The sequence below is a fragment of the Miniopterus schreibersii genome (genome assembly GCF_964146895.1).
Source record: "Miniopterus schreibersii genome assembly, chromosome: 1".
Taxonomy (NCBI): domain Eukaryota; kingdom Metazoa; phylum Chordata; class Mammalia; order Chiroptera; family Miniopteridae; genus Miniopterus; species Miniopterus schreibersii.
The window spans coordinates 181,471,387-181,499,308 of NC_138101.1; the positions used below are offsets into that span (position 1 = coordinate 181,471,387).

The following is a 27,922-nucleotide window of genomic DNA, read 5'->3' on the forward strand; positions in this document are numbered from 1 at the left end:
ACTTATATAATGTGTTTTAACTTAAATTTATTGTCAACATTTTTTTAAAATCAGGAGATTTAAGCTAAAAAATCAGGATTTCTCGTTTGTCACACACAAAAAATTATAACACTGGCCACATTAAGCCCACCTTCTTGGAGGTAGAGCTGAGTAGCAGTGCCAGGGGAGTAGCATTGGGAAGTAATAGCACTTCAATAGGAGTAGCACTATGATGGGACTCACACATCCCAATTTCCCTCAGATTCTACCCCTTCCAAGGCCATAGATCACTGTTTATCATCTCACTTGGGCTGTTTTCATACCTACAGCTGGCCTCTGTCATTGAGATCTGCCCTGTTCCCTACAGGCCTTTGAGTGGGTAACCCTTAGATCAGATGAACCCCAGTGTCCTCTCCAGCCCTAAACAGCTGTGGCTCCCTCCAGAATCTCTCCAAGGTCACTTTCATGAACCTACTTCAGAACCATGCAGACAAGCCCCTGCCTTGAATCTATCTCCCCTTTGGCCTCAATCACAGGGCCCCCCAGTGTCTGTCCCTCACACTCCCTCCAACCCCTCCTACAGCCTCAGTCCCAGCCTGGAGAAGGCTGAGGGCCTGCGTGGCTGAGGTGGGGAACCCGGCAGGTATGCAGATGCGTTAGCCCCGGTGAGGAGCACCCCCTGAAGGAACAGTGAGGAAGGCAGGGCTTTAGTGTTTCCCAACATAGATGGAAGTTGGGAGGCTCCGCAGTGACAGGAGATGAGCATGGTTTGACACATAAGGAAACACAACCAGTAAATCATCAGGAGGAAAAATGTAGAGCCTCAGCAGCAATTTAAGAAATGCAAATTAGAACACCATTAAGGACCCATTATGGCCAGAGTCAACGTGAAAATGAGTAAATAAATAAACAAGAAAGCTGCTATTGGTAGGGCCATCAGTAAACAGCTGCAGTACATTGCCATGCCACTGTAAGCTGTTTGAATCTTTCTAGAATGTGATTTGGCATTATGTTACAAGAGTTTAACACCTTGACCAGGTAATTGCGGTCGGGGGACCAGATTCCATGAAAATAATGTAAAATTATTTTCTAAAAGGAATTTTTACAGAAGGAATCTAAAAAGAATTTTTACAAAAGATGCTCATAGCACCTGTTGAAATCCACTCAGATTATGGCTTGGTATGATAACAGAATGAAATAAAAAAGGGGACTGACACATTGAAACAGTCTGATGAAACCATTTGATGAAATGTTCAGTGACAAAACCAGCACAACGAAATAATAGAGGTAGCCCTAGCTGGTTTTGCTCTGTGGTTAGAGTGTGGGCCTGAGGACTGAAGGGTCCTGGGTTTGATTCTGGCCAAGGACATATACTTCGGTTGCAGTCTCAATCCCTGGCCCCAGTCGGTGCATGAGAGGGGAGGCAACCAATGGATGTTTCCATCTCTCTCTCTCTCCCCCTTCCACTCTCTCTGAAAAGCAACAGAAAAAATATCCTGGGGTGAGGATTTAAAAAAAAAAAAAGAAAAAGAAAAAAATAATAATAGAGGTAAACCTGGAAACGATGTTAAAACTTCCAAAGGAATATTAGCAGCAATCAGAAGAGAATTCTACACAGTGTAAATTGCTAAGGTGGAATGTTTATTCTGTTAACTTGGTCAAGATGATTTAAACAACAATAACGATGATGATATTGATAATGTAAGGGCCACTGAATAGGATTTCCTCATCATAAAAATACCCCAGCCCAGGTCCCAAGCAACGGGGAGGCCCAGGTCCTGACTTGATGAGGAAGGAAGAAGGAAGGTAAGTTGGGAGGAGGAGTCACGACTGTGGCCAGGGGGAGGGCCCCGAGCTTCCCTTACCAGGAGAGCTCTGAAAGGTACCTCTCGCCCAAGAAACAAAGTTACACACATTAACCCACCCCATTTAACCTTCAGCGTCCTGGGTGCTAATTCTTTGCACTCTCAACTTTACTAATACCTACTTCGGCAACTCCGGAGGTGACACCAGGGCTCTTTGTGGGCTAGCCCAGGAACCCAACCACCATTTATAGCATAGTTTCTATGGAAATGTGTTTCAAGCTTCAAGAAATTGAGCTGCTGACAACCCTGGGGCAAGCACGTGGTCTCTAAATTAGGGAACTGAGAAGTGCAGTTACTGCTGGGTACTGGGCTCAGGAAGACAGCTAGTTACTTAGATTCTGTGACAGTTAATACACCACCAGCAATGATCTCGTTGGAGTAGGTCTGAGATCACTGCAGAGGGCGGGGATGGGATCAGAGCGTCTAGGAATGAACACGAGATTCTAGGGAGGCACATGGATATCCCTACCCTTGCCTCCAAACATGCACACCAGCACTCGTGGCGTGAAAAACATGAGACTGGCCTGCGTACCCCCCGTGAGTATCCAGGCTAGCCCTGAACCCACAGGCTTTCCTTCCAATTTCTCTCTCATCCTGGCAAACCTCCAGTCACAAGGCCCTATTTCAGTCTGGTCTTGGAACAAAAAAAACCCTCCAAATCTTTGACAGTTCTGGAATTTGGCCTTGGGAGATATATGCCTAAGATAACCAGGGCACCAGCAGGGCCTGGCCGTCTCGCCATATGTGCTATGCTGCAGTGGCTTCTGTTTTGCAGGCTCCAACCTGCCCGCTCCAGGCCTGACCAGAGCTCCCTAGTTCTTGGGACTCCAAACAGCACTAAGGAGTCTCCATCTCCTGTGCTGGTCACAAGGAAGGGATGATCATGGGCCCTACAAATAGCCCTCCATGTGTCAAGAAGGTTCCCCATCGAGAAGAAAAGGCTACACACATAAGGAGGCAAACCCAAGGGGGAGAGGTGGGCAAAAAGGCTGTTCACTGGGCATCCCGAGGCTCTGAAATGCCAGAGATACAAAAGTGCTCAGAAGAGGGTCAGCTGCTCAGCCACAAGGCCATACCTGCAGTTCCAAGTCCCAGCAGAGCTCATGGCAAGATGGGAGGGCCAAGGGCCCTGACTGCTAAGCCAGAAGTAGATTGGATGAATGTCAGGGGCTTAATGAGGCTAGCACTAAAGGGCAACTCTAAGTTTCAATACCGTAATAAATATGTGCAACACTGGAAACACCCGACAGTAACTCACTAGGGCTCCACCTGGGTTAGGCAGGGCTGCAGGAGGTCAGTTTGCAAAGTACATCCTCCCTGCTGCCTGTTTAAATGGCAGAAAAAATCCGTTGCCTCTCCCTGTGGCTGGGGTGTGCAGGGCCAGGCAGCCTGGAGCTAAGTGGGCAGCTCAGAGCCTAGCCTCAGCGCACATGTGCTCACTGCACTGGTTCCCTGGAAACTTGGGTGGGAACAATCATCTGGGGCTCTGAAGCCACTTGGGAGTCACCTGCACCAGGCAGAGTCCACACTGGGAGCCCCACAGTTATACAGTTAGCTGGCCTGTGAAGCCAGATCTCCAGTTACTTAAAGACCCAAGTTAGCCAATCTGAATTCCCCAGCCCTGCAGTGCAAATGGCCAAGACACAGCAGTTCTGTCTGTGAGGTAACAAATGAGAGGCTTGTAGTTCCTCTTCTGGCCTCCTTCCTACCCAGATCCAAAGTCCCTGATATGTTAAGGTCTTTTATAAGTATATATACTAAATATATTTCTAAGGCAATTTCAAACACACAAATACTCCATTCATAACTGCTTCGCCGAAATCCAGTATTTTACCTTATGCCAATTTATACTACAGCCCATGTATTAGTCTGTATGCACTTGTCAAGTATATATGCAATTTTGCTAAAACAGAAGCTGCTTTTCCACCAAAATTAATCAACATTTTCCCACGAATTAATATCACCTTCATATTAATTTACAGTGGCACAATATTCGCTGTGTCTAGATATCATGAATTATATGCCATGTGGAACATTTAGGCTATTTATAGGTTTTTGCCATTTTAAACAATGTTGCTATAAATATCCTTGTACATATAGTTCTTTTCCTCTTTAGAATTATTTCCTGCCCGGCTGGGTGTGGCTCAGCCGTTGAGCGTGGACCTAGGATCCAGGCGATTGGGGTTCGATTCCTGGTCAGGGCACATGCCCCGGTTGCGGGCTCAATCAATGACTCTCTCATCATTGATGTCTCTATCTCCTCTCTCTCCCTCTCCTTTCCTCTCTCTGAAATCAATAAAGATATATTTTAAAAAAAAAAAAGAATTATTTCCTTACAATAAATTCCCAAGAGTAATGCTAATAAGTAAAAGGAAATTAACATTTTTATATCTCTAAGTTCTACATTTAAAAAATATATTATTTTATATGAATTACCTGGACTGTCTATGATCCAAAGTAGTTTTCCGGACTACACCTCCCAAACCTACCAAAGTCTACTCTTTTTTTTTTTTAATTTACCTTTATTGTTGAAAGTATTACAGATATCCCCCTTTCCCCCCCACTGATCCCCTCCATACCGCATCTGCACTTCCACCCCTAGGCCTTCACCACACTATTGTCTGTGTCCATATGCATATATGCATATAAGTTCTTTAATTAATCTCCCCCCACTTACTCCCCCACCCCCACCTTCCCACTGAGATCCATCAGTCTCCTCCATGCTTCTGTGTCTCTGGATCTATTTTGTTCCTCAGTCTATTTTGTTTATTAGATTCCATATATGAGCGAGATCATGTAAAACTGAATCAGGAAGAATCAGAAAACCTGAATAGGCAACTGATGAAATCGAAGCAGCAATAAAAAAACTCCCAGCAAACAAAAGCCCTGGTCCGGATGGCTTCACAGGGGAGCTTTCTAATTCTTTAGGTTGTAGGGTTAGATAGTTACTAAAAATTTTTCTTGCTTTTTGAGGTAGGCCTGCAGTGCTATGAACTTCCCTCTTGGGACTGCTTTCGCTGTGTCCCATAGATTTTGGGTGGCTGTGTGTTCATTTTCATTTGTTTCCAGGAAGCTTTTGATTTCTTTCTTGATCTTATTGGTAACCCATTCATTGTTTAATAACATGCTATTTAGCCTCCATGTGTTTGAATGTTTCTGAGTGTTTTTAATGTAGTTGATTTCTAATTTCATGCCCTTGTGATCTGAGATGCTTGATATGATTTCAATCTTCTTGAACTTGTAGAGGCCTGTTTTGTGTCCTAACACATGGTCTATCTCAAAGTCTACTCTTAAAACCCACTTTTCCCAACTCCTCAGTGGGCTAGGCACCTGGAGTGCACCATATGACTGGACAGACATCCGAGGTAGCTCAGCTGATCTGCTGTGGAGGGGTGAGAAAGGAGGCAGAGAGATGTGGGTAGGAAGGCAGGGGGCTGAGATGGACAGGAGCAGGCCCTGTGGAGGCAGAAACAAAGGCAGATCCCACACCCTGTCCTTCCCAAAACAAACCAACACCTTCCTGGACATCAAATCCCACTCCCACCCCACCCCCAGCTTCCCTGAGCTGATCTTTTAGGGGCCAAGAATGAAGACACACTTCAAATTTCTAAAGGAGATTTTAGAAATACTATGTGCTTCTAGGGTCTGGAAACATATTTTGCAAATGACATAAGCAAAGGGTGGTTCCACTTTAAGAAAGAAAATCTTTTGAGAAAGAAAGTCCTCCTCATCAGCGTAGTGGGAAAGATGCTATTGCACCGCACTCTAAGGGGCATGCAGACCCCAGATAGCTACTCCATCGGTCCCACTGTGATGAGCCATAAACACACCACCTGCCGGGCCCCATTCACAGGCTTGTAGGATTTTCAAGCAGGAAAGGGCCACATGCAGTCTAAGCTTCTCATTTTACAGACAAACCAAGGCCCAAGGTCCTGCTTTGGGGCTCCCACTGCACTCTGCAATCACTGTCAGGAGGTTCTGTTCCTCTTCCCGCTCCGCAAAAAACCACAGCTTGTCCTGACTACCACCAGACCAAATAGGGCTTCTGTTTTAAAGAGCCCCAATCTCTCCTCTCGTGGTCTGCTGACTCCTTTTCCCTTGCGCAAAGCCAGGAGGCAGCACCAGGCATGAAAATTGATGGGTCTATTAAGGGCAACTGATACTTAATCTTTTTTAAGGGCTGGGGCCCATGGGGAGGGAAGTCTCTCCCACCTTTAAACCAGTACCTATCACAGATGCCTTCTCGGAGTCCGCAGGGTGAGGGGGACCCAGGTGCCAGGCTTTGTGTCCCCGAAGCCCCTTCCCACCCTCACCAGGGTCTCCCTGGCAGCAGCTCCACCAGCAAATGCTAAGGGAGGCCATCACGCAGATGACTGGCTCACCAACCATGGGTCCGCCTGGCCCAGGACAGGTCCTGGGCCTGCCCACTGCTCCCTCACATCCCCTCAGGCTGCCCATGGGACACTTACTATGTGCCCAGCACAGGTCTAGGCCAGTGAGGAGACAGGCACACCTGCAGTTGATGCCAGTGTCCTACATTTGGGAAGTTCAACCACAGAAATGCTAAGGTGGTGGCTCAGGAAGGCAGCAGGAAGCAGGTGACTTCTGGCAGGAGGAGAAGGGCAGGGAGGGCATTCCAGGCAGAACAAACAATATACACGGCACAGAGGAGCTTTCCTCAAAGCCCGCTGAGGAGCAGAGAGGACATACGTGGGTGCTAGGGAAGGGTGGCAGGAGAAAAGGTGGAAGGGTGGGCTGGGGCTCCCACAAGCGCCATTCTGAGGAACATGAGGTTTCTTCTGTAGAACTTGGGCAGCTCTCAAAGGTTTTTAAGAGTGATATGACCAAAGCTGTGTTTTAGTAAAAGAACTCGGGTCTTTCAAGACTTTTCTGCTTCAACCCTGCTTTTAATGCGATTTCATTTCATCCAGACAAAAATGGGCAAGTCAGTGTAAATTGTGTCAGAGCCAACACTGGCCGGGAACACCCCTGCTCCATCCCTCCTAGAGGCCAACTTGATCCCATACTGGACCAAGCCTCAGCCTCAGGAATCACCTCCAGTCCAGCTGCAAGAACCCAGCCCAGGACACGCCCAGCTCCGCAGAGGCAGCAGCTTCCCGATTCCAGGCACCAGGAAAAGCCTCTGGGAGCACCACTGGTCGCCGCAGCCAAGTTCAAAACTGCATTTTTCGTTGGAGGTTCTTTTTAACGCAAATGAATTCCTTTGTCTAAGATTATTAGAACTGAATTACCAAGTCTTCGGTCATTGGGCCTTTGCTTCACAGAGCTATAAGCAGAGGATCTGTGGGCAAGAAGCTAGCAGCAGCTCACCCAGCTGACACCCTCTTGTGGGGGTGAGGAACCCGGGCAGGGATGCGGTGAAGCCCTCGTGCCTTTAGCTGTCTCTCAGGCAGGCTACTGGGCAGGACATCTCAACTAGGTCGACACCTTCAGAACTGGCAAGGTGCCCAGTCCTGTTGTCTCAGCCAACTTGGGCACCAGTGATCTCAATCATTCCACGAACGAAGACTAAAGCCAAAACTCCAACCTCCCATCTGAAGAACAAGGTAGCACTTCCCAAGTACCCCGTGGCCCTGCCAGTCTCGCCCAGCCTCAGGGGAGAAACAGAATTCAAGCTGTAACTCCCTGTCAGCCAGAGAGAGCCAAGCCTGGACCACTGTCCTTACAAGGCAGCGCTGAAGTTTTCCAAGTGAAATCAAATGTGCAGGGACGATCCAGATGCTGGGATGACCTCTCTTTTCCATTGGAATAATTCAGATTCCAGAGGAGAAGTCCAATTGCTAATGAAACACTCAGCTCTCCAGAGCATGTAAGAATCCTAAAGTTTAGCTGAAAGCTAAAGGAGTCAGAAACATGGCCAAAAAGATTAAGATCAAGATGTGGAGGTTTTCAGGGGCCAAGGGAAGTGCCCCATCTCCTCCTCCTCCCATGACCAGCGCTGCCCCATTGTCCCAGTTTGAAGATGAGAACAGGGTCCATCTTCTATGGTGGACACTTGTCCATCTGGCATGTGCATCTGTTTTGAGGTTCCAGGCACCTGGTATTGAGTCCTGGTGGGAAGCCGAGTTCCACATGCCAATGGGGAAGCTGTAACCTCCAGAGCCCTCAGGACCTCCAGCAGTGAGAACATGGGCACGTGGCCTAAACTGACAACCAGATGCTCAGCCTGGGCTTTGCCTCTGGAGTGAGTGGCACAGAAAAGCAGGGAAAGCTCAGAACTAATTCTGGAGGGGGTGGCAGCATCCAGGTCAGCTGGCAGCTGTGATGCTAGATCAGCGGCATCATCACCTTGGCTATGGTTCCAGCTACCCAACTTTCCACAGGTCCTCATTTATGAGCCTTGTTCTCCAACCTTCCGGGACATTCCATGAGCCACCAGGTATCCTTCCAATATATTCCTTTCCTCCATATTTTGGCCCAAGTCAGCTTCTGCTATTTGCAGACCTAAGACCTGGACTTCCCCAACATGTCCTTCAACCTCCACACTGGCTCCTCCGGCACCCAAGACAACACATATGCTCAAGCCTCTATCTTTTCCTCTGTGAAAAGTCTAATTTAAATACCCACACATCTGACAGGATCACAGCCACATAATAATCACAAATGTGGACAAATGCCATTGATGCTGCATATACCAACCAGATGTCTAGTTTGGGGCATTAATATCAGAAATGGAAGGTATTACTGCTCCCTTGTACTCATCCCTGTTTCTCCACCAGCTCTGGGAAAAGTGGACTTGGAGTCAGGAAATCTGGGTTCTAGAACTTGCACATGACACTTCAACCCTGGGGCAGGTGATACCTGCACCCCCTGTTTCACAGGGAGGTTAAATCAAATGAGAAGACCCCATGGCACAGCCCCAACAACTTCCTAATTCCTAAGTCAATCATTCTTTTCAGTCCTTTTTCTTGACATTCCTCAATGACCAACAGCTGATCAATTTCAATTAAATTTAATAAGTACTTATGGAGAACTTTCTGTGTGAGGTGTTGTACTAGGTGCACAAAATCATGGTTTCTGTTTTCATAAAATGCAAAACTCCCTCCTCCCTCAGCTTCTAGGACACAAGCTCTCCTGGTTTTCTTCCTTCCTCCTGGTCAGTTCCTTCTGTCTGTTACACGTGCGTGCACACACACACACACACACACACACACACACACCGCCAGTCCTCAGTGTCTCTCCCACTCCCCACTAAGAGGTAAGGTCCAAACCTCTTAGCTGACACAAATGGCTGGCCCCTGACCTGGCCCCTGCCTGCCCCTCTCAGCAACCCCTCCCGCCAGCGCTCCATCGTACCCCTGCTAGCTCTCCCCAAAGCAGACAGCATGTGTTCCACCTCCACTCCAGGCCTTACCTGAGCTGCCCCCTGGGCCTAGAACGCCCTGACTCCCTTTGCCACCTGGTGGACGCCTACTCGTTTCTCAAGATTCAGCTCAAACATCAGCTCTTCCGAAAAGCCTCTCATTCATTAATTCCACAGTGTTCGCTAAGCACAGGTACCATGCAGGGCACTGGGGCCACCTGAGGCCTTTCCTAATATCCTCAGCCCTCTAGCCTGGCAGAGTGACCAGTCCCTCCCCTGAGCCCAGCAGATTCCTGAACACGTTCCCAGTGACATCCGTGGCACTAACTGCTCTTGGCTTTTGTGCATGTGAGCCTCTCTCACGGACCATGAGCACCTTGAAGGATGAGGCGGAATCTTCTCTCTTTTTGTATCCTCAGTACCTAGCACAGAGCAAAGCGCACAGTAGGGATTCAGTAAATGCATGTAGCATGAGTGAATGGAAGAATGGAGGACACAAGGGAAAGGACCCCATAAACCATGATGGGCAGGTTGCCACTGCTACTGCTATGGCTGGTTTTCTTTTTCTCCATAACTGGGTAGATCAAACCCTAAATGCCAGATGAATAGTTCAGCCTCCTTGGAGATGGTGGAGGAAATCCTGGGCTTTTCACCGCCTGTAGTGCAAGTGGAAGGGGGGTGGCTGTTGGCTCCAGAGCACATGCTATTGGGAGGCCACAGAAGAAGTGGACCCAGATTCATACAGAAGATTCCTTTCCAGCCTCTTACGACAGCCTGCAACAGGGAGACTGGGGAGGGAAGACTAGGAAGGGGAGAGAAGGAGAGCAGACATGGAGGACTAGGGCCTTAGAGCAGAGAAAAATATCTGCTACACATTGCTACTGCCCTCTCCCAGCCCCATACCAATGACAGGTCACCTCAAGCCTAAGTCCTTTAGCTGCAATCCTAGGTGATACAACCACAGTTTCAAACCCACTCCATGGCTCTCCTGCTCGCCTGTTCTAAGAGCCTTTCTTGCTTCACCTCATCTGGTTATTTCCTAATTTATAAATGTGCCATCTACTCAGGGTGAGCATAGGTGAAGAGTCCTGAGCCTGCTGCCTGCTACCTGCTGCCTCAAGGAGAGCAGATGCCTGCAAGCATCTCGGCATGCTGAATGAGACTGTAGTATTTAAACACACATATTTAATACTCCATAGCTCCAAAATTCAAGCCAACCACTTCATCTGGTGCTCAACCTTACAAACTGCAAATTCTCCCAGAACAAGAGAACAGGCTAAGATAAATATAAGTATCAAGAGCCAGTATGTCTGCCACCTACCTGGTGCCCTCCTAATGGACTTTCAAAGTTAATCTTGATTATGTTCTCATTTTTCACCTTACATGCTGACTTTAGAACCTGACCCCCAGAATATGCAACTCCTCCAAATTCCATTCTCCTAGGTGACAGATCCACCCCGAGTCTGTTTCTCCCTGGGTACAACTTATCTCAGAAGCTGGATGGTCAGTCTCCTGGGGGGAAGAAGCAGGAAGGACCCCACTTTGCACCCCTCATCATGTCACACATAGTATTGAGAGCACTGTGGCTGCTCCATAAATGCCCAGTGAGGACAGTCGGCCCTGCATTAACTGGCCATTCAAGGAGCGCCAAGTCTGTGTTCCTGGGCCCTTTCCTGGGTCCCTCACGAGATCACTGGGATCTTAAGAACTGGAAGAGTTACTCCACTTCCTCAGTGTTGCTCAACCCATGTTCTAAGCTTAGAAAACACCAAGTAATCTTATTGGCCAACTAAGGCTGGTTAGGAGGTTTTAGGGACTCAGTAGATTGACAGCAAGTAAGATAAACTAAGATTGCAATGAGATAATATAATGGTAAGAAGTCTATTAAAAAAGCACCCCACTTTCTTCTTAAAGGTCTCCTCTGCATCCGTTTTTATTTGTAAGTTCCTTCTTTTTTAATCTTTGTGTAGTGCTTTAAGGAAACTAAAGAGATGGAATCCTTGGTTTACAAATAGACATGCTGGAGCTGCTGATTATGATAGCTAAGATGATCAATGCAAGATGACCACAGGAAATGGAATGTGGAGTTTGTGCTCTGACTCTTCCATTCAACAGCTATGTGACCTCAGAGAAGTCACTTATCTTCTCTGAGCCTTAGTTAAGGGTGCCCTTCCCAGCTTTAAGTTCTTAACCTCAGGATTCTCTGAAATGCTGTTATTGCAGTTACTATAAAAAGGGCTGGATAAAAACAGTCTCACAGGCCCTATTCAGTTCTAAAAGTTTATTATCTACTGAAACAACAGATTCTAGAAAATATTGTTTATTAAATGCAGTTTATGCATAACTTTCCAGCCTCTTACGAAAGCCTGCAACAGGGAGACTGGGGAGGGAAGACTAGGAAGGGGAGAGAAGGAGAGCAGACATGGAGGACTAGGGCCTTAGAGCAGAGAAAAGTATCTGCTACACATTGCTACTGCCCTCTCCCAGAAATAGTTTTCAGAAATAGTTTTCTATGTAAATTGCAGTTTTGCCTGTATATGTTCATCAAGAATTTTTAATTAAAAGTGAATTCAACACATTGCTACACTGGGTGTAGTAGCAAAAGACTGGAAAAACCCAAATGCTCTTCAGTAGGAGACTAGTTAAATGAATTATGGGATTTTCATACAGTGGAGAACAATTTAGCCATTAGAAAAAATGAGGCAGCTCTACATGCATTGACATAAAACAATCTCCAAGATACATTAAGTGAAAAACACAGAAATCAGAACACTGTGTTTAATAATATGCCAGTGTTTGTTTATTTATTCATATTTTCTTCTATCTGCAGAGACTATAGCTAAAAAATGACAAATTATAGTTGCCTAAGACAAGGACTCTGAAGGACTGAAAATATGGGGACCATAAGAAGATGGGAAATTTATATTTTCAAAGTTTTACGTTATTAAATTTATCAATATTTTCTTATGGCTTCTGCTTTGCATCTTTCTTAAGATGGTCTTCCTTCCCTCAAGGTTAAGACAGATATTTATTTTTCTAATTCTTTGGCATTTATATGTGTGTATATATGTATAGTAACCTCTTGTCTATGTTGAAATTATTTTTGAGACTTACTTTACACTGTATAACTTATCTTTTTTGAATTTTGAACTATATCTATGTATTAACTTTTTGAACAGAAAACTGGGGAGAAAAGAATCTACCAGATTTTATTCTAAATAAAATAAAAATTTTAAAGAATCTGGCATATAGCCAGGCCAGTGTGGTACAGTGGTTGAGCATCAACCCATGAACCAAGAGGTTACAGTTCAATTCCCAGTCAAGGAGCATACCAGGGTTTGGGACCCCATCCCCAGTAGGGGGACTGCAGGAGGCAGCTGATCAATGACTCTCTCTCATCATTGATGTTTCTACCTCCCTCTCCCTTACTCCCTCTGAAATCAATAAAAATACTTTTTAAAATTTTTTTTAAAAAAGAATCTGGCTTACAGGTGAATTTTATGGCATGTGAATTACATCTCAATTAAAAAAGAATGAATTTAGTTTATATGGCAAGGTTGAGATTAACAGCATGAGAAATGGGTAGAGACAACAGAATCTTCTTAGTAAAGCCCAATGTTAGGGTTTAGCCAGGATCTCCCCAAGACTCAGTTTTATCGTTTGGTCTAGTATTTTTGTTTGTTTGTTTGTTTCTTTTTTTAAAAAAATTTAAATTTATTGATAAATTTAAAGAGAGAAAGGAAGGGAGAGAGGAAGAAAACACACACATCAATTTGCCGTTCCATTTATCTATACATTCATTGGTTGATTCTTGTATGCGCCCTGATCAGGGATCAAACCCCCAAACTTGGCGTATCGGGAAGATGCTATAACCAACTGAGCTACCCAGCCAGGGCCAGTCTGGCCCAGTTACATAGGTTTAATATGTTTGGGCAAAAGAAACCTGCAGCCAACCAAGAAGTATCTCTTTGCCTTGCTTACAAGGCTTGCCTGAGAGTTGGCCCTGTCCCCTTCTATCAATCTGGTTCTCTTGGGAGACCAGGCCAACCCAGGCAATGAATGCTCTTCCCTGAGAGCCGGTGCTCAGGCATAGGACATCATAGGGAAGGTCAACAGGGCCAAATTCGGAAGAATTTGACTAGGTGGAGCCAATTCGGAAGCTGGACAGACACTGCCTGGGACCCAGAAGAAAGAGGTGCTGGAAATGGAGCAGAACATGAGGGGCAAAGCCAGGAGGCACCAGATTGGCTAACAGGCAGAAGGAGGAGGGCGGGGTAAATGTTCAGAATAAAGGCTGGGAACCACCGTTCGGTGCTTGGCTTGGCTGTGTGTGCCTATCTGTGCACAAGCAGACAATATTGCCATTTGTATAATTTTCATCATCATTTACTGGGACTTACGATGAGAGGAGGAGCACCGGGCCCTGGGACACAGACATATAAAACAAGGCATTCCAGTTTCGGTGAAAAGTGATCATACTGATCCACCCAAAAACACATTTAAGAAGCTGAATAAGGGGGAAGATTGGAGTCATGGCCCAAAGGAGTAGCTGAAAATCCTTGGACCAGGTTTCAAGGTTTTCTTCAGATTGGAACCCCAATGGGTTACTGGAATCCCTGGGGGAAGCCCACAGAATGTGACAGGGGAATTCTTGAGAAGGGGAACATGAACAGGAGGACTGAAAGGGGAGCAAGACTGAGCCAAGTGGAAGAGATGAAAGAGGAGGCATTCCAGGATTCCAGGGACGCCTGGGAGGTAGGAATGCTGCCACCAGCAGTTTGGACAAACACAGAATGGGTCACTGGGTCAGAGCAGAGGTTCAGGCAGGAGAGCAGCGAAGGCCAGACCCCTGTGTAGAAGGCCCTGACTGCCAGTCTAGAAGTTTGATCCTTACCATGCAGACAGTGGGGAGCCACTGAAGGTTGCTGAGCATGAGAGTGACTCTTGCAAACAGGCATTTTAAGTGAGATTACAGAGGAGTCCTTTATCCCAGGCTTATTCAAAGCCCTGTGTGTATTTCAAGTGGCACTTGAGACAGAAAGTCGTAAAGTATTGCCCTGTGTCATGTAGACGAGGGAAAAAAAAGGTTTAAGGGTCTCACAAAGAGATGCTTCAGTGAGAACCAGAAATGAAGGGGGGCTATTTTAAAGAAGGAAACAAATTTGCAGGACAGAACTGCCAGGCGTCTGGAAAACAGCAGCACTTTCTTCAGACTCTGGAATGCCCTCTCTTGGCTGGGGTGTTCTGCCTCCTTTTTTGGAGGTTAATCGTGATGTCAAAACACCAGATTGTGGTTTAGGGAGTGAGGCAGCTGGAGGAGGCAGAAGAACAGAAATATAAATAAATAAAAGGCCTCCATTCTAAGACCACCCTCTTGCAGGAGACTTCTCCATCTGCCTCTCTCAGGGGCACCTTGGGGTTTTTGCCAGAGTTGCTGAGCTCCCTAATTACCTCCAACAGTTTTTCCTCTTATAAAACAATAAAATCATTTTTTGTATCTGTCAAATTTTGATTCGGAGCTTTTTCAGTACCGTTCCAAATTGTGCATAGCGAGGCAGCAGACAGGGCTGCTCAGGGGCCATGAACTGGGCAGCAACTTCAGGCCATAAATCAGCATTTACGTAAGGTGGGAAAGGAAGTCAGGATTACGTTTCCTGTCTTAAACCACTGCATGGCAAGCTCTGTGAATGCAGAGGCAAAGCTGAGCAAGCCAGGGGCAGGGCCTGAGTCATGCACAAAACCGGGCCAGGCTGAATTGAAGATATGAGTAGACAACTCCTCCACATGGCTCCACAGCTCCAGGAGTCCACTTCCTTCTTTCTCTGGCCTTTGCAGGGGGTCCCTCTCCTTTGCTCCTGCCCCAACTCCTGGAGGTCCTCTGGGCACTTTTAGTCTTCGCAGATTCCACATGAACACAAAGGATTGCAAACTCAAAGCTGTCTTTCCTTTGGGGTCAGAAGGGACTGCTCCCACCCCCGTCCCTCAAAACTAGTTCTAGGCCCAAGTAATCCCTTGCTAAAGCAGCCCTGGTCAGGTGAGGCAGCTAACCAGGACCTTGACAGCAGGGTTCAGTAAAAACCCAAATGTACCCAGAATAGGGAGTTGTGCAACTCATGGGAACTCCTCCTGTGGTGGTGTTTTCACTCTAAAACTCATTTCCTTGTGAAACTGTGTCTGTACATCCCAGAATTTCCAGTAATGTTCTAATTTCATGTTTTTCCTTAAGTTTCTGGAAGCACATAGGTGCCTGCCAGAGACTGTGCCTAACGTTTTGGTTTGACGAAAGGTCACTGTGCTCATGACACACAGGTAGCACAAGGCTGCAAAAAAGCATTTTCCTTCCAGGTGAAACTCAGTTACTTGGTTGGGGGGAAAACCAGGCAGAGGGGAGCTCCAGGGTGCCAGGGCCATCGGTACCTGCTACTCTGAGCAGAGGGGCTGCTCAAGCACTGCAGTGGGTGATGCCACCAAACCACACAGTACCCTCAGCAGGGCTGGGTACTGCCCTGTGAGAGTCTTCCACCTAGGGCAGGAAGATAGTGGGTTGCGATTTGGGATGTGAATGGCTCCGCATGCAACCTGTACATGTTTTTTGACTATTTTAATTGTCTATTACAGTTAGCCACCTCTGAGGCCCTCAAGGAGGACCTGCTGCCTTCTTTCCACACTGGCAGGCTTGGTTCCCTTCCTGCAGCAGGCAGCTCAGTGGGTGTGAGGACCCCCACTCTGGCCTGTGCAGTAGGCCTTGCTCAGGCAGTGGGTCTAGGGGTCCTCCAGAAAAATACATGAGTCACTGCTCTGACTTCCCCACCCCCACCCCAGACACTGTCACAGACACATAGTCTCAAAGCCCTAGCACTTTTCCCTTTGCATGGAACACAATAAAGGAATTAGGATCCACCTACTAAGTTTCTGCAGCTGATACTACAAGGCTCAAAGTCTAGCTCACCAGCCAGGTCAGTCACACATGTCTGACGTGTCCTCTTTGTAACCAGGCCCCAATCAAGCCACCATGCAATTCTGCTAATTCAAACTGCTTTCCCGTCTAGGGAGGCTGATAGCCATCTCCCATCTCCTTTTCCTGCTGACGTCATCCCACATTTTCTACAGACACAAATAAGGGTACAGCTCCTGGGATAGTTTTCAGGCTGCCTAAGGTGGTGGGAGTGGAAGGATCCTGCCCTCCTGGGTACACTTCATTTCTGGAGCGGTTGGCAAGTTGCCCGAGGTTAAGGGAGAGGCAAGAAAATAAATCACCTAGCTAAGCTTAAAGACCAAAAAGAACTTAGCGACTGCAACTCAGGCCCAGATCTGTCCTGGATATTTGCAATGCAAATCTGCGTTTTGTTCCCTGCCTCTGAGGTCTTGCACAATAGCCTGTGTATAAACATACACGCCAACAATGCCTGACTGTGCATTCGTGCAGTAATTACAGGCCGGCAGGAAGCTGCTGCTAGGAACTGCACCATTCAACCTCTGGCCATCCCGTGTGGAATCTCCACCGCACGGACGTACATTCCTGCACACACAACGCGTCCCCGCCGCTGCCAGGCCGCTGCTGCTACAGTTGCAGTCTCCCAGCCCCGGAGCCCGGGCGCCACCCGCCTGGCCCACCAGCCCCGGGATACTTTGCAGGGATGTCATAAACTTCTCAGCTGTTCTTGAAAAAACCCTGCGCCACTAGGCTACCGAGAGCGGCGGGAACCACCATCAAAGTTCCCCAGCACATTCCTGCAGCCCCAGCAGTTTCAGAAAACAGAAAAGAGCGACATGCCACAGAGTCCATTGGAAGCGGGTTTCGAGTTTTATATAGAAACCACTCACATATGTACGTGGGCGTGCTGACAGTTTTTACGGCTAAATTGCAAAGTGTTAGGCCTTAGTGATTACTGTCAGGTTCGGGACCTGGTGTGGGAGGAGAAAGGGTGGGATCTGTTTGAAGGGGACTCTGGGGCGATTCTGTCTTTGCTTTTTGAAAATGCTGAGGGTTGTTTTCCCAAGCTTCTAGGTTGCTCTGATCTACGTCATTGGAGGGAAGAGCAAAGAAAAGTGGGGGGAAAGTTCCTTTAACTTCCTACCTGCGACCTCACCAAGGGCCGCGAAGAGGAACAGCACGCTTCCCCCGGGAAGCACCGGGAGGGGTTGTGGGGAGACTGTGGCGCCCCGCCTCGGACGCAGGCCGCCGTAAGCCCCTTTCCTGCACCCCTCCTCTCTGATCGGCAGCACCTGGAGCGGCCCGCCTACAGCCAGGGCTGTTTGAAGTCCCGGGGCGAACCGGCGACCACGGGGGCGCAGCCCGGGCCGCGGCCCCGACCGCCGAGCTCCCTCCCTGCAGCGCCCGCCGAGCTCCCTCCCAGCAGCGCCCGCCGCACCCCAGCGCCCAGCGCGGCGGGCCCAACCCGGCCCCCCACGTCCCCGCCAGCGCGGCCAAGCACCCGCCCGGACGGCTTCCGAGCTCCACCGCGGCGCCCCCGCGACGGAGGGGGCGCCAAGTCCGCGGCTCACCTGCGCGCTGGCTCCCGGGGCGGCTCGGAGGGGCGCTGGGCGCGGACGAGCGCGGCCCGCAGACTCAAACTTTGTTGCTCTCGGGACGGCGCAGTCGTCACTTCCTCGCGGAGCGGGCGGCGCGGCCCAGGCTTTGACCCAGCAGCTCGCGCGGTGGCGCGCGGGGCCCTGCAGCCACCCGCCCGCCGGCGCGCTCGGGGCCTCCGGCGCTGTCTCCCGGGCTCCGCGCCTCGGCTGCAGGGAGGAGCGGGCGGCCGTCCGCCAAGCCTGGACCCCTCTGCGGAAGGCTTGTGCCAGCTGGGTGGTTTCTGCGCTTAAGTGCAGTCGAGCCTGTCCTCGGGCTGGGGCTGGAAGGTGGTGCTGGGGTTCAGGGGCCCCCAGAGAGCTGGGGTTCCAGGAGAAACACACCCAACCCACAAACAAAGCAGTGGGGGAGGGAGGAGGGAAAGTTTTCAGTTCGGTGTTGAGCTAGAAGGTCATGTCAGAAAGCAGAGTGCTCTTTCTGCCAAATAATGCCTAAGCAGGGCCTTAAAAAACACGGGTCTCCTCCCCACATTTCCTCAAAAGGTCTGCACGCCTGTCCGTCGTCATTTCCACTGGTGTTAAGTGTGCAGGACGGTTGCCATTTACGACACTTCAGGGGGATTCAGCGACCAAGTTGGGGCTGCAAAATAGTTTCTGTTCTAATCCTCCCCTGCGGATTTCCACCTCTTCCTTTACACTCAACACAGAAGATCTCTTTGGGGCCTGATGCATTCCGTGTTTCATCACCAACCAAAAGTGACTTAGAGGGTAGGGTGGAGTTCTGAGAAGAGGAGCTTCAGGCAAGAAGCATTCTGAATGTTATTGTTGCCCAAAATAAAGTTGCTCGTCCCTATTAAAAACTACGACAAAAAGCCACCTTTTTGGTTTCTGATAAATAGCAACAATGTAGTTAAACAGCAGTCTTTAGGGAAGAATTCCTGATCCGGTAAAGCTGGAGAGAAAACAGGCTTTTTTTTTAAAGCCTTTGCTGTGGCTTTAAAAAAAAAAAAAAAAGCAGACATTTGAAACTGCAGTGGAGGGCTTTCATAACAGAAACATTAGCTTCATTGTAGCGTGTTGTGGAAAACGGGCCTTTTTAAAGGTGGTTCAAAAGCATCATTTAGGGCTCCATGATTTTCCTTTTCCCCCCAAATATTGCTTCTGCTAGCACATTGGTCAGATCACAGAACCTCCCATTCCAAAGCTTCACCTTTTTCCTAAAGCACAGGGAACTGTACAGTTGAGTGAAGTCTTTGTCCAGAAAGGTGGATGTGAAACTGATAGAAAGTGACATCTGGGAAATGATCTGCAAGTCTGCGTTAATACCTAATGGGAAGCCACAAACGCAGACTCACTCAAAGACTGGGGAGTATGAGGATCAGAGCTCTCCTAGCAACATGAAAATCTGTTTCCTTGCCTTTTCCAGCTTCCAGAAGCCACCCACATTTCTTGGACCATGACCCCTTTTCTCCATGTTCAAAGTCTTCCATGTCTCTGATCTTTATTTCATAGTCACGTCTCCCCCTGACTGATACCTCTCCTGGCCTCCCTCTTCCACTGTTAAGGATCTTTGTGATTACACTGGTCCACCCTGAAAATCCAGGATAATCTCTTTATTTTCAGATCAGCTCATTAGCAACCTTAAGTCTATCTTAACCTTAATTCCCCTTTGTCATGTAACCTAATATATTCACAGGTTCTGGGGATTAGGATGGGGACATTTTTGGGGAGGACTGTTATTCTGTCTACTGCAGTCCCCTCCTGAATTACATTTGAACAGAGGTAAGTAAATGTAAAGACGAGCTTAATGACTATTTTCCCAGCTGGCCTGTGTGGAGGAGTCAATGAGGCTCCAGAAAGAAATCCAACCCTACCAACACCTTGATTTTAGCCTGTAAAATAAAAATCTGTTTTTTTCAGCTACCGATTTTGTGGTAATTTGTTACAGTAGCCATAGAAAACTAATGTAGTGGCATTTTCCAAACATCGTGTATTAGATACATGTGTTACATGGAGTATGAGAAGCCCCAGTTTTCAGATTACAGCTGAGCAGGAAGTCTGGCTGGGTGGGCCAGGCAAAGTCCCAGGATGCCAGCTCACCAGGAGGTTCCCAGAGTGACAGGCCTCTAGAAACTCTAAAACAGTACCTTGAAAGTTCAATCTGTGTACAGTCACCTGGTTTAGGAACGAACTCCATCCAATTCACAAACCATTTCTTGGATCTTACTCTCAGACTTGGTAACTGTTGGTACTAGTCTGCCACTATGTAGAGGTCAAGTGTAGAAAGGGTTAACAAAAGTAAACCAAAGTCAACTCTCAAAATCTGCTGTGGAAATTCTGTGCTTTTTGGTGAGCACTGTTCTCCAGCAAGGCTGTCCAACCACCCAGAGTTTGTAAATCAATCTTTCTTTTCACAATAAACAGAAACATACAAACCCAAGAGTCTGCACAGCATTCCTGGGATCCAGGCTGCCAGCAATGCTAGAGTTCAATCACCCCGCACAGGTTGCTTTTTCCCGTTTGAGACAGGTGAACATTTAATGGTGTGCACAGTTCAAAGGTTAAGCTCACTGCACAGTAGGGAGGAAGTTTTGTCACAATCAGTAATAAATATTGGTCATGGGACACGAGTCCTAGCATTTTTTAAAAAAGAGTCTCCACTTTTTGAAATATTTTTTCATTGCTTTTTTTTTTTTTTTTTTTTTTAGAGATCGGCCCTGGCTGGGGATCAAACCCAAAACCTGGGTATGTGCCCTGATGGGGAGTCAAACCCACCACCTTTTGATGCTCCACCCAGCTGAACCATACCAGGTAGGGCAGTCTTAGCATTAATGTGGGAGGTGTCACTGAGATCACAGTCCAAGAGATTGCTAGACATTCTTGAGATGACTTTAGGTCTCATGACTTCTTACCGGAAGAAGGAAGTCCTCTTCCGATTGTGGTGCTGTCTGGGATTACAACAAGGGACCATACACTCTGGCAGTATAGAGTCCATAAGCAGCTATAGTTCTTTGGGGAATCTTCCTGAACTAAAATTCTTCACTGTAGTTCCAAGGAACTGTGTATAAAAGCTGTAGTTTGTTCATTGCTTGGGCAAGGAAAAAGGCCCCGTGGATCCCTTTGTCTATCTCCTTCTATTTCCTAATTCCAAACAGAGTTCTCCAGAAGGTAATAAGATGGAAGGATCACTTAGGATCGCCAGCTCTAAATTATATTTATATTATATTTGTACTTAGAGCAGCTGGAGATCTGTGGCCTCCCACCACTTTTAGAATTACTCTCTCAGGCTATTCCACTTAAATGGCCTTTGCCCTGAAGTGTTGAATTTTGCCTGGTTTCCTGACATAATTTTTGCCCTTTGCCCGTAGTTGGAGGGCGTGGTCACTGACTCACCTGCCAGGCTCTCTCTGCCTCTGTCCAGCCCACTGATTAACTTCCATCTGATGTGGTTGCAAAGAGGACCTATATAGAATGCCACGGAATCCCTCTGTGGACCATATCCCAGATCCTGGTGTGGCTCTGGCAATATCCATAAGGTCTTGTCCTGAGCTGCACTGGCCTTCCTTTAGCCTAGGAATTCATACTCCTCCAGGCAGAGGAACGAAACCAACAGCCTTGAGACCTGGCAACTAGAGGCCTGAATTCTGGATCTTGTTTATAGATACCAACTGGCTGCCTCAGAGATGGAGCCCACTTAACAAGTAAAGCCTGACTTTACCATCTAGTCCTGGTTTGAAATGAGAGACTAAAACAAGCCAGGAATCTTATTGATTGGTGACTGGCAAACCTTGCCACATTTATTACAGGTATTGATGGGCAGGATGCAAGACATGGGTGTGCATCCCAGACATGATTGCAGTTTGGCCAGCATGGGTTCTCCCAGCATGCACTATCTCCAGGAAACAGATAGCACTTGGAAGGCTATATTTTTCTCCTTTCTGTGGAGTTATAGAGCTTCTAGAGTTTTCTATCAGCTGTGCAAAGAAATAATTTACATTGTCTAAACCCTGTCAAAGCAGTGAATTGTATCAAAAGTGAGACACATGTCAAAATCCACAAGCAAGCCTCCACATGTTCTTTTCATAATTGAAACCAATAAGAATTAATGTCCAAAGGACGGGACTAGTCAGTCTGTGCTTCCACTTCCCCATCCTTTGTCTTTTGGTGTAGCTGGAGGACTGTGAGCTCACTAGTCATATATGTAATTTAACTGTTGTTGGGAGACAATTCTGCATGCCTGGTGAGCAGTCACCGACTGCCCTTTGTTCCTGGCTGTCTTTATAAGATAGTGTCTTTCTCAGAGCAAAGTACAGGCATGCTTGCTGTCTGTCATTTAAGATCTGGTTCCCTAAGCTTTGGATTCCTCTCTTGTGAGGTGTCTCACTGTGTATTCAGGTGTCACCTGGCCCTCTTTGCATTGTCTTGAGGAATTGGGGCTCAGGGAACCAGCATAAGACAATGTCAATACTCTTGCTACTGCTATTGCTGTGAATAACGAAGTCCTCTGTTTCTGACCTAGAAGTCTGGTGTGTTCTGCCAGCATCCATAAAACCATGGCAGGCTAACTTGTTAGTCTGCAAGGAACGTAAAATCTCAGAGCATTCACAGTTCTTGACAACCTCACATATCTTTCTCATATAACTTACCTCTTCACCCCACCAACTAATTTCCTCATGTCTGTGATTCTTAAACACATCTTGGTAGTTTGGGTCAAGAGGAAACTACTCATCAGAGGTTGGGATAGACCAAAGGATTAAATCAAAGAGGAAGACTGAAGTTAGGTCAAAACTGAGATATCAGGAAGCTTGGTTTAAACCCAAGACCAGATGAGGATCATTTTAATTCTGGGCTGTTTGTAGCTGTATCGTTGGTTATATGTTCTAGTCGACTGACTGACAGGCAATTCTAAACATGCTTAGGTGAAGAAATTCATTGGTTTTCTCACATGCAAAATGAAATGAATTGGGTTAGATTATTTCTGAGTTTCCTTCTAGCTATAAAATATATGCTTTATGAATTTTCGACAGGGAAGTCTAGCACACGTTAGGCACTCTAATTTAAATTAATGATTGCAAAGAGGACTGTGGTATATAGTGCAAAGAACACAGCATTAGAAGTTTAGAAGCCTGAATTCCAGACCCAATCTACCATTACTTCACCGTATGACATTGGATAAGTCACTTTCCTTACCTTAAGGAGGCAAGTGTGGGTTGTACGCATAGGATGATTCTAGGTAGTTCAAGGATGTGGCATCAAATTACACCATAAAAAAGTAAGTTTCTTTTTAATTCTCTTTCTATTTTTCTGATTATGCTAAAAAGAGGATCTCAGTTTACTGCTAGTGTGTCTTAACAGCTCTTTAACACCTGCTAATCTCCCTTTTTGGCAAGGAAAATTCTCAAACCCAGATACATCACAGGCTGTGCTAGCTAGAGGGCATGTAATAACATTGCCTAGTCCTTGCTTTATTTATTTTTATTTTGACTTCCATTTATGGTAAATAATATAAGTTTTCCATTTATGGGAACAATACAAAGTTTCCTTTAAAAGTAAATTTATTATAAAAGCGTTCTAAAATTTATTGTGGGAATGGTTGCACAACTCTGTGACTATACTAAGCAACATTGAATAGTAAGCTTTATATGGGTGAATTGGATGGTATGTGAATTAAGATGTCAATAAAGCTCTTTTTATTTTATTTTATTTTATTTTTTTATCTTTATTGTTGAAAGTATTATAGATGTCCCCTTTCCCCCTTTGTTGAATAAAGCTCTTTTTATAAGCAAATTAATTAAAGTGAAAACGGGGACTAATTTAAATGAAATATTAAGCAAAGATAGTATAGGTGGTCAGTTGATACAGAAAAAGTTGTACAAAGAACGCAGACCAAAGCTCAGGATAACACTTGGTGGACTTCAGAGAAAAACACATTTGCTGGCAATGTGATTCTGGACAAATTTCTTAATCTTTCTGAGCCTGTTTCCTAGTCCACAAATGGGAATCATAATATCGCCCTTGATTTGTTAAGAGGAAGATAACATAGCACCAAAGCCCTTGGCCCAGGACCCAGCACATAGATTACTTCTTTTTTTAAAAAAAAAAAATCCCCACCCGAGGATATTTTTTCCATTGCTTTTTCAGAGAGAGTGGAAGGGAGAAAGAGAGTGGGAAACATTGATGTGAGACACACATCGATTGGCTGCCTCCAGCACTTGCCCCGACCACTGGGGCCAGGGATCAAGCCTGCAACTGAGGTACATGCCCTTGGCCGGAATCAAACCCAGGACCCTTCAGTCTGCAAGCCGACGCTCTAACCACTGAGCCAAACCAGCTAGGGCCATAGATGGCTTCTGATAAAGGGGAAGTAACAGTTGATGGCTTGACTGAGCACCCACTCTGGTGCCAGCCCTGGCCTTTTACATGTCAACTCCCACATCCTCACAACAACCCTGGTGTAGATATTGTTATCCTCATGTTATAGATGAGTGAGCTAAGGCTCAGAGAGATTAAGTAACTTGCCTGGGGTCACAGAACTAGTAAATGACTCCAGATGAGGTTCAAACTTCAATCTGTCTGAGGTCAAAGCTCTGTTCTTTTCCCTTCAAGACACTGCCCCCTCTCTCCAGTCTTGAAGCCAGGCCTGATTAAATAGGACCCGTTTGGCTATAGGTAAGGAAAGGGGGTGCAGAAGGAACTCTGCATCTCCGTCTTGCAGATGAGCAGCCTCAGTCTTGCTGCTAGTCCAGGACAGCCTGCGGGGCCCTGGTTCCTGATGCTGGTTTCCCACTGAGTCCCCGTCTCTCCTTGTCTAGTGGAAAATTCTCTTTCCTCATCCAGCCATCTAGGGGCTAAAGTCCTTTCGCTGGCCTCTTATTCCCATTGCCAAGTCCCCAACAAGCTTCTGCTGGATTTTTCTTCTACCATCCACTTACCTGATCAGCCTTTGGCCTTTTGCCTGACATTGGACCAGTGGTGACCCTTGACCCTCTGAGGCTCACTTAGGTGTCTGGGTCTCTACCAATCTTCTGATTTTAGGATGACCTCCTTTACAACAATAAAATCATATCTATGCTAATTTTCCCTCGAGCCACAGCCAAGCTCCTCTGCAGGTCACCAACATCTCCTGACTGGACAACCCTGATGGCCTCCAGTCTTGCTTGACTCAATTTCTTCTTCGAAGTATAATTAAAAACTGAGCTTTCTGAAGTGCAACCTGATTGTGAAACTCTCCTGATGATCCTTCAGCGTCTGTCCACTGTGCTTTGGATAAAGTCATGACCCCTTGGCCTGGCTTTTAAAGACCTTTGTGAACTGGTGCCTACTGAAACCTTCAGCCTCTTCTCCAGTCTTCTCTCCATTCATTACGAGCCAGTTATGTTGACACTAGTTACAGTCTCTGAATGCTTCTAGATGTCCTTGGCAAGCAGTCCGTGTTCATGAAATAGTAATTAATGGCTTCTTGCTTCTGCTCTCTGTACATGTTGTTCCCTCAATCTGGAATGCCTTTTCCTCCCTATTCTCCTTATGGACTCTGTTTATGTGTCACCTCCTCAAAGAAGCCTTCCATGCCCTCTCACATTAGGTTTACTATTATGTGCTACAATAGTATCCTGTGCTTTTCTCTATTGTGATGAGGCAGAGCTATAGCGGAGGAGCTAGAAGCTTTGACCCTAGAGTCAAACTATCTGGATTTAAATTCTAGGCATGCCACTCACACCAGCTGTGTTACCTTGAGCAAGTCACTTAACCTCTCCATGCCTCTATTCTCTCATCTGTAAGATGGAAATAATAGTAATACCCAATAATAGGGTTCCTGTGAGGATTACCTGCAACAATGCATAGTCAATAGCTTAGTGTGGAATCTGGCATATAGTGAACACTCAATAAATATTAGCTATTATTATTTCAGCGTGCATCATAATCCACTGTAGATATCAGTTCCCTGCTTTATCTTCTTCACTCTAAACATCTTGAGGGCTGCCCTGGCTGGTGTAGCTCGGTGGTTTAGAGCATCAGCCCATGCAACCAAAGGGTCGCCTGTTTGATTCCCGGTCAAGGGCACGAACCGGGGCTGCAGATTCAATTCCCAACCCTGGTCGGGGTGAGTGTGGGAGGCAACCAACCGATGTGTCTCTCTCACATCAATGTTTCTCTCTCTCCCCCTCCATCCCTCCTACTCTCTCTAAAAATCAATGGAAAAAATATCCACTGGTGAGAATTAACAAAAAAATAAAAATAAACGTCTTGAGGGCAGAGAGTGTTTCTCATTTACCATTGAATCTTTGGCTGCCTAGCATAAAACCAGACACACATGGTACTCAATACATATTGAATGAATGAATGAATGAATGAATGAATGAATGAATGAATGAATGTCTTTCTCCCTGGTTTAGCTAAGTTGACTTTGCCTGAAGTTCTCTTGGCACTCCCAAGGACAGTTTTCCCTGCTCTGGCCTGGGCCGGCCACAGCCCAGATCTTGTCTATGGCATCGTGGTTTCAGATCTAAATAACTAGTGTCAATACAAGACAGAAATACCCCCAGGTGGTGTAGACAAAAAGTATCTTTCACATAGTTTGTCCTCTCAACACCTCCACTTTCCTTTTCTCCACTATGTCTCGACTAGGTGTGGGCAGCAGCCAAACAGAGCAGGTCATTCATCTCTTCAACCAGGGTTTGCTGGGCCATGTTGGGTGCTGAGGATCCCAGGGCGGGTAGAGTATGAACCCTGCTTCCAGAAGCTTCCTCAGGGGTGGCTGGGTCCAGATCTGGCTGGCCAGGCAAGGAGACAGGCTGTTCCATTGTTAAGAGTGCACTCAGCGGGCAGTAGGATCTGACCTAGCCTCATGGCTGGGAGCCAGGGTGTGAGTGCAGGGCCAGGGAATCTGTTTATTAGGATGTGGAGCAAGTGAAAGGTTAAGGCAGGAGGTTAGCCACACTAAGAGGAGCCAGAGGAGGGCCCGGGCCAGCCAGTGAAGCCCAGCACCAATGTGGGGGCTACTGTCTGCTTGCTCTATTTGTTTTCTTCTTCTCTCCAAGGAGGAGCCTGAGGCAGAGAGAAAGCCACTTGGGATTTCCCACACCAGAAGGTAGGAACAAATAAAGCAGCAGCAGTGGCCACAGGCCAGTATTCAAAAGCAGCTTCGGGATTCCTGTCAAGACCTGCCTCAGGAAGGCCATGGCTGTGGGGCTGGATGGCCAGGCCTGCACAACAAGGGGGAACACCGAGGACTGGGGCACCAGGCCCAGAGCCTGCCACCAAACCAGCTGTGCGACCTTGCACATGTCATTTGACCTCCTGGGACTCCATTTCTTCATTTAGGCAATGCTCAGGGTTTCCGACATTCGAATATGAAGACTTCTTTCTCACAGCAAAAAATTTCAAAGACTCCACAGGATGGCAATAGTAATTTTAGTATCTGTTGATCCAAAAAAATGCAGAATGGTAAAAACAACAATCACTTTTGTATCTTTCCAAGGAATTTGCAGCCCTGGCTGGGTAGCGCAGTTGGTTAGAGAGTCATCCCCATATGCCAAGGTCGCAGGTTTGATCCCCAGTTCAGGGCACACACAAGAAGCAACCAGTAAATGCATAAATAAATGGAACAACAAATTGATATTCTTCTCTCTCTCTAAAACTGACAAAAAATAAAGGAATTTTCATTTTATGAATTACAGGAACATCTACTGTCATTTATAAAAATTTGGAATGCAACATCCTTTAAGGCCAGGAGTCACAGCCTCCATGGAAAGTCCAGCCCAAATCCAACCAGTAGAGCTTTCGTCTTCCTTAGAACTCATAGAAATTATTCACCTATCCCTATGACTTGAAAAATATAAGGGACACCAGAGCAATGGGCCAGTGTTTTTCAAACTTTTGCTTATTATGAAGTCCATCAATGATGGAACAAAATTTGAAAGTAGGGGTGATGGATAACATCTGTCATATTTTGGCTGCCCAGCCTCAGAATCCCTTCCCAGGTGTGTGGAAGACTCCATCCTATGAGTCTTAGTGGAAATTAGAGCCCATTGCTCAGCTTCCACTATAGAGGCTGAAAAGGCCAGACACTTGCTTCCCAGCTCCCCTCATCTACTGAGCTTAGACATGTGATCTGGGTTCCACCAATCAGGTGCACCTCCTTGGACTCTGAATTAGGGACCACACAGGGACAACCACAAAGAACCTTTTCTTGTGCCAGTGGCAGCAGCAGCTGTGGTCACCATGT

General features: G+C 46.8%; 1 protein-coding gene across 5 annotated transcripts in view; it reads right to left on the reverse strand.

Moving 5' to 3' along the window:
- MIDEAS (mitotic deacetylase associated SANT domain protein) overlaps positions 1-27,922 on the reverse strand; it is a 103,971-nt gene that overhangs the window by 48,043 nt on the left and 28,006 nt on the right. For 4 of the 5 annotated variants that reach the window (XM_081134593.1, XM_081134595.1, XM_081134594.1 and 1 more), the window contains exon 4: positions 17,674-18,649. The exons of the other annotated variant lie outside the window; for it this stretch is intronic. The gene's annotated coding sequence lies outside the window, so the exon portion shown is untranslated. The remainder of the gene's footprint in view (positions 1-17,673; positions 18,650-27,922) is intronic. 5 annotated transcript variants of the gene reach the window in all.